The 11394-nt window shown below is 34.8% G+C and overlaps 1 protein-coding gene across 2 annotated transcripts in view; it reads right to left on the bottom strand.

Moving 5' to 3' along the window:
• LOC123556530 (protein ABHD18-like) overlaps positions 1-5509 on the bottom strand; it is a 50432-nt gene extending 44923 nt beyond the window's left edge. For both annotated transcript variants that reach the window (XM_045347305.2, XM_053542770.1), the window contains exon 1: positions 5431-5509. The gene's annotated coding sequence lies outside the window, so the exon portion shown is untranslated. The remainder of the gene's footprint in view (positions 1-5430) is intronic.
• Positions 5510-11394: the final 5885 nt, after the last annotated feature.

Here is an 11394-nt window from a genome sequence, read left to right on the forward strand (position 1 = left end):
TTCAGTTAAATGGGTGGTACTTAAAAACTGATTGTCTCCTTCTTCTTCCAATAGTGTACATGGCCAACTCTGGAGCATCGTCCTACAAGTGAAACTTTACAAGGTGGATGTGGGGCGCAAACAAGTACAGATTAAAATGGTAAATCGCTGGTGTATTTACATTGGATTACAGCCGATGCCCGCCTTGAAAGCCTCTATGGTAGTGGCTCCTGTCAGAGTGTTCCATAACCATATACTGGATGGAAGAAGGAGTGCCGGTATGAATCTGTTCTGCAGAAGGGAACCATGAATAATAATAATGAGTTAATGACTTTATTTATTGAGGCAACACTATTAGGCATGCCCAATCTTCCAAGTGAGCCTCAAAATTATGTGCAATATTTACAAATAGATTTCAAATACAAAATTGACAATAGCATGATCTAAGCATATGTTATGTAGTTCATTTTCCAGTTTGTCAAATAGGATCTTTTGAACTGCTCAAGACTGTTTACTTCAAGAGGTAATGAGTTCCAGATTTTTGGTCCTGAGTATTCAAGGGTTTTTTTTGTACAGTTCTAATTTTGGTTTAGGTGCTTCAAGACATTTATTTGATTCTGATCTTAAATTAATGTAAGGATTATGTACAAATTTAAATTTACTTTGAAGATAGGATGGACTAAGATTGTTAATTGATTTAAAGACTAAAATTGCTTTCTTATAATGCAGTCGTTCATAGTATTTCATCCAGTTCAGCTCTTTAAACAAATCTTCAGATGGAAAATCAAAACATTTATCAAGGATGATTTGAGTTGCTCTTTTTTGAAATTTTGTAATTTTTTCCATTGAATCTCTGTTAATCTTGTCACAGGATTAGGAGTATTAACTATTTTGTACATTGAATACCTTGTATTTCATTCTTCGTATTTTACAACTAAATTTACATGGTTCCTGTACAGGTTAATGGAATAGGGGGGAGGGGGTGGGACTTTTTTTCAAGGTCAGGGAAAAGTCTGGGAATTTCACTGGTTGACAGGGAAATTTGGTAAAAGTTAGTGAAAAGTCTGGGAAATTTGGAACCAGAAGTCGAAAGGTGAGGAATCAATTGGTGAAAAAGAAGAAAGAATGAAAATAAAATGGCTAAGACAGTTTTTTCAAATTTAGCTATACCAAGCATTTTCACAAATCTTTCAGATAGCACTATAAGTATAACATATTCTGTGTTTCACATCCAAAATTTATATTTTACAGTAATTAAGTCTGTTTAACACAATAAATATTAGAAGAATTAAGACAGTATATTACCGGCATTGTAATTAAAAGAGTAAACAGTTATTTCAATTTTATAAAAATAACTGTCCTAAACATTACTTTTTTCACAATATAGTCATTAAATAATCTGGGTTCTCGCTAGGCTATTATCGCCTGTCGCGTGCAACATGCCATCAGGCTTTGAGCTGTATAGTAATCATATAAAAATACCTTAAGTAAACAAAAATATAGCAATAATATAGCATAATAACATCCTTGTCCAAAAAAGATTACATGTAAAAGAACACTGATATATTTTACATTATGTTGGAGATGTTTTGACCAGGTAATCTTCAGAAGGGGTTGAGAGTGACCAAAAACAGGAGGGTGTTTTGACCTAAATGGGGATGTTTTGACTAGGGGACGTTTTCACTAACATCTAAATCTTTAATACATCATTCAAAGTAAAGGAGCCAGTATCCACAGCCCCATAACTGCAAATGGTCAAAAAATGGGACAGCATCTGCACAAAGAAGTATAAAAACACAGAATGACAACAGGAGATAATCTTGTGCAAGCTCGTGTCAGCGCGTTATCTTTTTGAAGCGTTTGCCGACTTGATCAATCGTGATCAAATCAACAGACGCTTATTAAAGTATTACACTGGCGATACGGCCGGCACGTAATAAACCGAATCGGGTCCAATTTTCAAATGACAACTGTTGATTTCTCAGACTTCCAATTACAAATTCATTACTTTCCCGTGTAGAAAATACTAATAACATTAAAAAAAGACCATTATAAACAAATGATCTGACAGAAAGTTTTTCATGACACAAATTTTTATCCTTCTGCTATCTGTTTCATACACCGGAAAAAAAGATCTCATTCAGTTCCCACATGATGTTGGCAAGATTTGCTCTATATGACTTTCAAGTAGCCGATCTATTTATTTTTATAGCTCTTTGATCTGCACTTCTGCAGCCCCGGGCCAGGGCTACATAATATATCTTGCATCTGTTGTTAGGGTCGCAAGACATCAGTCTTCTATAACCCCTCCATGGATTTTAACCCAGTTCTGTTCCGGATGGGTGGCATACTTGGCATTTCCCATGTAGGTATCAAGTCTGTTCTTGAAACTGTTGATCGCTGGTGCACTAACAATAATGTTTGGGAGTCCATTCTATACAGAAAGGAAGTGGCTATTCCTACGGTCCCGTAAGAATAGCCTCACAGGCTATTCCTATGGCTGTCCCGTAAGAATAGTGAAATAGCCCGCAGGTGGCTATTCCTACGGCTCTAAAGACAGTTTTGTATGTCCACCTTGTATTGCATTGTACTGAATTAATTCAACTGGTATATTTTCGAACAAATTGTTTACTTTTCAGTATCACATCCAGAGGAAGTGAGTTCGAATATAGGAAAAGGCTAATTTATGTCAAATGGGCAATATTGTTGTCATCACATAAAGTGTATTAGTTACAGAAATAATAATAGTTATAGTTGAATAACAGTTTTCAACTCTATCCAGTTGAATAGCTGTATTCAACTACATCCAAGCCATACCTCGGGGAGGCGCTTAATCGTGGCCCATAAAATATGTATGAAATATGAAATAATAGAATACATATAAAATTTAAAGATATGCGTTAATGAAATATAGTACATACGATACGGAAGGATACGTGAATACAAACATGTAATATAAGTATGAAATATGAAATAATATATAACATACAGGTATGCTTTAATACAAGCATGTAATAAATGCCATAAATGTGCTCTGCTTTTTTTTCTTTTGTTCCTGTTTCTTTTTGCAAACTGCATCTTTTAATACATGTCATAAATGTGCTCCGCTTTCTTGTTTCTTACTTCCCTTTGTAAATCATATTCTAACTATTTTTTGACAATAAATTTAACAAAAGTATAGAATATATTTTTTAATTAAAATTTACCTTCTTAGTACATATTTTAGTAATAGTATGTAATAAAGAATTTTATTGACCCAAGTGTTTTAAACTAAACAGGTTAGAGAATCATCTATATTTTATATAAATACGCGTTCAAATACCATACTTCTGCATTCTTGTAATAACGTACCATTCACTGTATATTCTAACGCATGATGTGCACCAAATAGTTATCACTAATATACGATGTAAGCAATAAGGTTAAGGTGTTCATTTAAAGTATATCATATCAATAAAATGGCCTTAATATAAAAGTAGTCACCCGAATCTAAACTTATTTACAGAAGGAACACAAAGCCTATTAAGTTAGTTTGCCACACATCTTTTCCCATACTTGCGTCAATTCAGGCCTGAAATGTTATTTGTAACAAATGTGATTACACATCAAAGCCAAGGATCGGCAGATGAGTAGTTAAAGTCGTGGACTGTAAGCATTATATATAATGTTTTGTTCCATCCTCATTACTTTCATTTCACAAAATAAATACATTATTTCAAGAGAATTTCTACTGGGGTGACAGAGATCAACCGTATTGTGTCATTTTTGGTCACAGCTTCATCAGAAGACTCTATAGGCGATGGAACCAACACATTCAACATCAGCATATGCCATTCAGCGGAGAGGCTCATGGTACAGGGGGTCTTGGCACAAGAAGATTGCACCAGCTGCTACGTAGATGTAACCTGTCCAAATTCGACATTGTCTTCATTCAGATAGGGGAAAACGACATGTTGAATATGAGCAACCGCAAACTCATGTACGCTCTTATTGCAATATATGACGAAGTTAAACGTGAAGGGGTCAAACACGTTGCCTTTGGTAGCATGTTCCAACATCACAAAATGGCTAAACGTCTAAACAAAATATTATGGAAGCTGCATCCAGATAAAGTATGGCACCATGGCGACGAGTTAATAGGTATCAGCAATATTGATCAAAGATTGAGACAAGACTCATCTGAGAAGATCAAAAGAACCAGAATTCGCAGAAAGTATCGCCGATGCTCTGCGTTGTTTAGCTACCTTTTAAAACAGTCCTTGTAAGGACTAAAAAAGGTCCTTTTTAGGACCGTACATTTTCACGAAGGAAACTCACAATATTGTCAATCTTTATTTCTCTTCTCTATTTTTATATATCTTATCACCGAGAAGAGAACATACAACGTGTAACATGATATTCAAAACATGATGTAATCTTAGAATAATGACATATTTATTACTCACACTATTATCATTACTTTCATTGAATTCATTGATTTGTTGCATAACGTTTTTCGTGAATAAAAGCTTAAAAGGATTCTTTAAAAAAATCATCACTTTAAATTTTATATCTTGATTTTGCCTGTCACTTGAAATTTCTGCGCATATAGAATCTGGCGAAATCAACACCCGTATACGTTTTTCGTTTCAAAACCTTATATATAAATATTTTTTCTTGAAAATTGACATGCAAAGTTAGAAATATATTCTCAATAAAAGCCTAAAAAGATTTAAAAAGAAAATTTTCATCACTAAGTTTTATGTCTTGATTTTACCTGTCACTTGGAGATTTCCGTGCATGTAGAATCGGGCGAAATCTAGACCCGTATACGTTTTTCGCTTCAAAACCACCCTAATTATGAATATCATTCGATGACAACAATATTACACATAGACATAAATTAGCCTTTTCCTATATTCGAAATCATTTCCTGTTCTCTCGATGTGATACTGAAAAGTAAACAATTTGTTCGAAAATATACCATTTGAATTAATTCAGTACAATGCAATTCAAGATGGACATACAAAACTGTCTTTAGAGCCGTAGGAATAGCCACCTGCGGGCTATTTCACTATTCTTACGGGAGAGCCGTAGGAATAGCCTGTGAGGCTATTCTTACGGGACCGTAGGAATAGCCACTTCCATACAGAAATGCCTCGAGTCTGAAGAGTTTGAGTACCATAAATCACAGTATCAAAGAACCAAAAGGTAAATTGATGAAGTGGAGATCTTACAAAATCTTGAAGTGAAAAATTTTGAACAAATTTATCTTCACAATACGCCCAATATCTGCAAAAACGCTATCAATTAAATTTATCCGAAACTGTACAGGGGAGTGATAGGTCCGAAAATATGGAACCTATGTCCTTTATATTTTTGACGATTCTCCATTAGGATTTATCAATATCTTTGAAGTTTTCGATAGTGAATTTAAATCAAAACATTTTTTGATATGGAACAAATACTTACAATTAAAAAATTGCGCTCCAATTGGAGAAAATATGGACAGTGACAATTGACCTTCCTTTTGAGTTATGCCCCTTCTTCACATAGCTATTTTCCAACACACCGTACTGCAAAACCGGGACCAGTTTCTGTAGTCTGGTTCCCGTCGTACTATGTATTTCGACATGAACAAATATAAGTATCTATCTATCTATGATAAAGAGATAGTACCACTACATTTACAGATCCTGCCGCTAAGGCAAACATCGATTATTCCAGACTTGTAAATAGAGGAGCTTATCTCATAAAACCATCAAGTAAAGCCAAGTCAAGTCAAACCAAACAAATATGGCCCAGAAAATGAGACAAATCTAAAATTAAAAATCTGAAAGTGGTGCTCCAGTAGAACCCACCACAGTATTGGAAGAAGACGAAGAATGCCTTCGAGATCTTAATCCGAATAAAGCTTCTGACCCAGATCAGATATATCCCCTAAGATGTGTTCCACTAACTTTAATGCAATGCAATGCAAGTCCTGGAGACAGGTCTAGTATTGGTAGATTTACAGTGATTTTCCAGTATTTTAAATAGTTTATTATGCAATAATTATATCATGTCACTAATAAAGGTTTTCTCATGGAACGGCCCATATATAACATTCCTGTATATGATTATTGTCATAATGATAACAAATAATCTTACAGAAAAAAAAAGAATGTTACGCAAGTAGTTACAGTATGTTGCTAAATTCATGTATAACTGTGCAAACATAAATGACATAACTTATACTAAGCTTTTGTAATTATAAACACCCCCTCCCCCTTCCCCTCCCCCGCCCCATCCCGCCCCACCCGCTGTGTTGAAAATTAATTCAGAAGTTATACTTGTTTTAACTTGCTTTTTTATTCATATTGTTCAAATATCTCGTTACTTGTCAAATGCAAATTTAAAACTAGAAATTATATTGAAATAAAAAGAAAAACTCATTTTTTACTCTTTTAGACTAAATTGGAAATCTTATTCAAAAGCTCATAATGCCTTTGTTTGTAATGTGGCTGCCACATATTTTGTTATGGACATAAAACATGTCTTTTTTGTTGTTGTTAAATCCTATTTTCGATAACCTTTTTCTCATATTTTTTCCAAAAGTTTGAATATTAATCAACACAGTGGGAAATGTTATTGAATCCGTTGTTAATGATTACCTCCCTTAATGGCTCTAATCGTATAAGTTCATGTGTGATATTGAAGTAATGATTTTCTAACCATGCAATTATGCAGAGCATTTAAATGAATAGCTGCTTTGTCTTTTACTAACATAAAATTTAAAGCTTTATGGAACTTTAGAAAAAAAAAGAAACAGATAAACATTATTATAATATTATACTTATTGAATGACTTGCCAGTCAATAGTTAAAAGTATTACCTCAGGTCCGAAAGACCGAGTGACAGTCACATATTTAAACCAGTGTCATTTTGGCTATGCTTGTTCTTTCTGGTATCCTAGTTTATTTTAATACTGGAGAAACAGGCTACAGACTACCCAAAATAAACGTATGCGTTTTGTGCTGAAGTTAGATTCAAGGTCCCATATAGGTAATGAACATTTCAAATGACTGAACTGGTTACCAGTATCAAAGATGGTTGATCAGATAACTCTTTGCCATATGCATAAAATCAAGTATGGCAAAGCTCTTGGTTATCTAAGTGAGCATTTCGTACCTCTTAACTCAGTACATGATAGATATACAAGATCGAGAGTGGTAGCACTATCTCCAAAGGACCAAGTTGATGGATTTTCATTTAGAGACACTGGGCGTTATTCTTTACCTAAGATCGGTAGTTTTGGTAGAAAGTCTTTTGCCTTCAAGGGAATAACACTGTGGAGTGATCTTCCTCAGAGTCTAAGAAATGTTTAATGTCCTAATAAATTCAAGGGTGCCATAAAACTCCATCTTATGAACAGTTAGGATTCCTTTTTACTTCGTTTTTTTTTTTCATTTTTAGGATAAGTCATAAGTTTAAGATCTGACATCACTAGGGTAATTATTCTGTCATTCTTAATTGAAATTGTGTTATTTTATGTGTATAAAGCTAATCTGTGTTGCATTTTATACTTAATCATGTGATTATCTTGATAGATCTGTTATTTGATTAATTCATAAATTATATTGATCTCTCACTACACATGATTTTCTGTGTCACTGGCCTTAAATATCAGGGACCACTATGAAAATAAGAGATAAGTTACTTCCCCTTTTTGTTGTGTTATCCCTGGTATTGCTCAATTTGTATGTCATTGTGTTTGTTTCTTGTTTTAGCACATTCAACTTGTTGATAATGCTTTGTTTTGTGTACACTTTTACCGAAATAAATTTATATAAATCTGTCTAACTAGTAGTTTTGATTATTTGCAGCAAGTCGTTGTGTAAGATTTTTATAATATGTCAGAAATACATTTCAATCATTTACCATGTCCAGTTTTGACGTTAGCTAAACGAAATATGGTGTTGTATTTTACACTCGCCATATATGCTGTACAAAATCTCTAATTGCATTGTCACGGTAGACCTGAACCACCTAAAACTATTTAGAAACAATACCTTCCTTGTGCCATTCTCACGAACACTGTTTCACAACAACTCTTTCTTCCGTCGCACAATCAGATATTAGAATGAACTTCAACCGGTTTACATGGTGCAGGAGGTCTAGATACTCGAACTGCTTTACATCTACTTCAGTTATGTGTTAGTCCCATTCTACTATATGGGTTAGAAATAGTTTTACCAAGACGTGGACTTTTAGATAAACTGAAACTTTTTCAAAAACGTTTACTTAAGCAACTGTTTATGTTACCTGTAAATACCTCTGATGTAGCAGTATTTATTTTAAGTGGTCTTATACCTGTAGAGGCACAAATACACAAAAGAGCATTTACATTATTCAATGCAGTTTGTCTACAAAAAGAAAATTCTGTAGAAAGACGACTAGCAGTCCGACAGTTAACAGTAAAAAGTAGTAAAAGTGCCAGCTGGTTCGTTGAAATCAAATGTTTGTTCTGGAAAGACGACCTCGGCGACCCAGAGGATCTTTTGAATAACCCAGTAGAAAAACTTGAATGGAAAAGAACAGTTCAGAAAGCTGTAAACTCCCACTGGCAAGAACAAATATTAATTCAAGCTCGTCATTCAAGTAGTTTAAAACATTTACATCTGCAGCAAGTAGTTATAGGTAAACCACATCCCCTTCTGCAAATTCCCTCAAGATCAACTTGGGACGCCAATAGATCCCTGGTGAAGTTAAAAACAAAGAAAAATATCAAACAGGGAGTGCCACGCACCAAAAGCGCAGCCTCCTCAAAACGAACCCCCCAGCACGCAAACGCGTGCACCACACACACACTCAAAGCCTACACATCAGGACAAAACGAACAACACACACACACACACACACTCAAAGCCAACACATAAGGACAAGACGAACAAGAAGCATACAAACACGCGCGCACAAAAAGCCAACACACAAGGACAAAACGAACAAACAAGGGAACACAGTGGGGCACCGCCTTGGAACGGTCAGTGGCAAAAACACCACTGGGGAGCTTAAACCGGTTTATGGTGCGCACCCAACCTCACTCTTACCCCCACCATGTTCCAAAGACATGGGACAGTGTAAATAAAAGTAATCCCCTCCAGGTGAATCTCTAACACACGTAATGGAAACAAAAAGGCATGGCATGTAAAACACAAAAATGCTCGTGTATAAATATAAAAAAAGCAAACCTTAAGAACCAAAAACGTATGTACTCAATGTCTTTTCAGAAGACAGAGCAACAAGAGAAACACCCTTAAGGGCCCGACGAAACAGGCCAGAAGACAAATATCAAAACAGTTCAGTCCTGGTAGGATTTAAAAACTGCTCATCATAGAGTCCTCCCCCTCTTCCGTCAGACGCAATCAAAGAGGGAAGCGTAGTGTCCAACTGTAAACGGGTTGAACACTAAACATGCGGTATGTCTCAAAACAGTTGGGTCGTAACCTCTTTTAATAAAACGTTTGATAATCTTTTCAAATACATTTGGAAAATTACCATGACCCAAGATCTTACGAAGTTTGTAAACCACATCCCCATAAAAAACGGGTTTAGAAATACCTTCTCGCAGAAGTGTCTTTAAATTACTATTGAATTTTAAAACTAAATCAGAATTACGATAATAAAATTTAGTAAAATATTTACGCAATTTGTAATAACGGTAGCCTTGCTGAAGAAGTTTACTTGTAATATATTGATTACGTTCATTGAAATGCTTGACATGACTACACGCTCTGGCAAACCGAATAAATTGAGAAATATATACCCCATAAGATGTAGCCTGAGGTACATCCCCATCCAAATGGGGAAAATTTACAATACTAAAATTAAAATCATCTCTCTTGTCATAAATTTTGGTATGTATAACATTGTCATAAATAGAGAGATGTAAATCTAAAAATGAAGCATCAGTATCCGAATTGTTAGTTTTAATTAACTGAAGCTCCCTAGGATAAATAGTACCCACCAAATGACCAAAAAACGGATTATCCATATTAAGAATATCATCCAGATAGCGTGATGTATTATTAAATGCAGTTATAATATCTGCTTGCGTATCTGGAGAAAGGCTCAACATAAAGTCTCTTTCATAACAATATAAAAACAAATCTGCGACAAGGGGTGCACAATTTGTTCCCATGGGAATACCAACAACTTGTCTAAAAACTGCATTCCCAAACCTGATGTAAATGTTGTTCAATAAAAAGGAAAGGGCTTTACAAACTTCGTCACAGGTCCACATAGTATAATGTTTAATAATATTGCTAGTAAAAAAGCTTTATCAAAATTGCAAGCGATAAATGTAGCATTCTCTCTGGCAAAAGTCTTTTGAATTAGGGCTGTTAATTTGTCATTTATTAAGTTATGTGGTAAAGTGGTATACAAAGTAGAAAAATCGTATGTACTGGCTGTAGATACCTTGTAATTATTAATTTTCACCTTATCCAGGATTTCGCCAGAATTTTTAATCGACCAAAATAAGTGTTTACCAGAGTTTTCGTATACTTTATCGCAGTATCTTTCCACGTGGGCTTTCACAGCAGTTAGACATGATGTTAATAGTTTTGAAATATTTGTAGTTGTACAAGAGCTTGAATTAGCGATAAAGCGAGCTTTATATGGTTGTTTATGCACTTTAGGAATCCAGTACATGGTCGGTAGTTTAATTTGTTGATCGTCTATACGAACTTTTAAATTAGAAACTTCAGTGATGTGATCAGTAACCAATTTGTTTTCAACAAAAGGACTCAATGTATAAGTTTTAGTGCTATTTAGTTCGTTTTGTAAAACATTAATATAATGCAGGCGTCAAATGATGATAATATTGTTGGCCGCCTTGTCTGCTGGAACTAAGACATACTTAGAATGAAATTCTTGGATTTCCTTTTTCAAATGTCTTAAAGTAAACTTGGGTTTTGGTGGAAGTAGGTGTACATTAGTTTGATAAAATTTTATTCGAGAATCAACAATGTTAAAAATATTTCGTTTCCAAGACGTTAATGCATTGGGATCAGCGTTCTCACGACGACACCATTTAACACAGAAGGTTTCAATGGATTCTGCAATGTGACCACGACAAAACTCATGTCTGGGACGTACGTGCTACAAAGTAATCGTGCAGCGTTTAACCAGAATGCGATAGATGATAATGTCGTCTGTGTAACGAAGCAAAAGAAACCATGCAACACTTTCTCTTAAACTGTTCCGCCCTTACTGTCGTTAGAAATCCGATTATCAGTGAGATCTATCTATCTATAAATACTGCATGACACCCTTGCGAGTATTTTATGCAGGTGCGCGTCAGTGCATAAGAGTTTAAAAGCAGGAATGTACAGAAGAATTAAAGTAATACATAAAGTATTTGTGAGAATTTGAGAAAAAGCTGATAGTGCTAAT

The sequence above is a fragment of the Mercenaria mercenaria genome, chromosome 5 (genome assembly GCF_021730395.1).
Source record: "Mercenaria mercenaria strain notata chromosome 5, MADL_Memer_1, whole genome shotgun sequence".
Classification (NCBI taxonomy): Eukaryota; Metazoa; Mollusca; class Bivalvia; order Venerida; family Veneridae; genus Mercenaria; species Mercenaria mercenaria.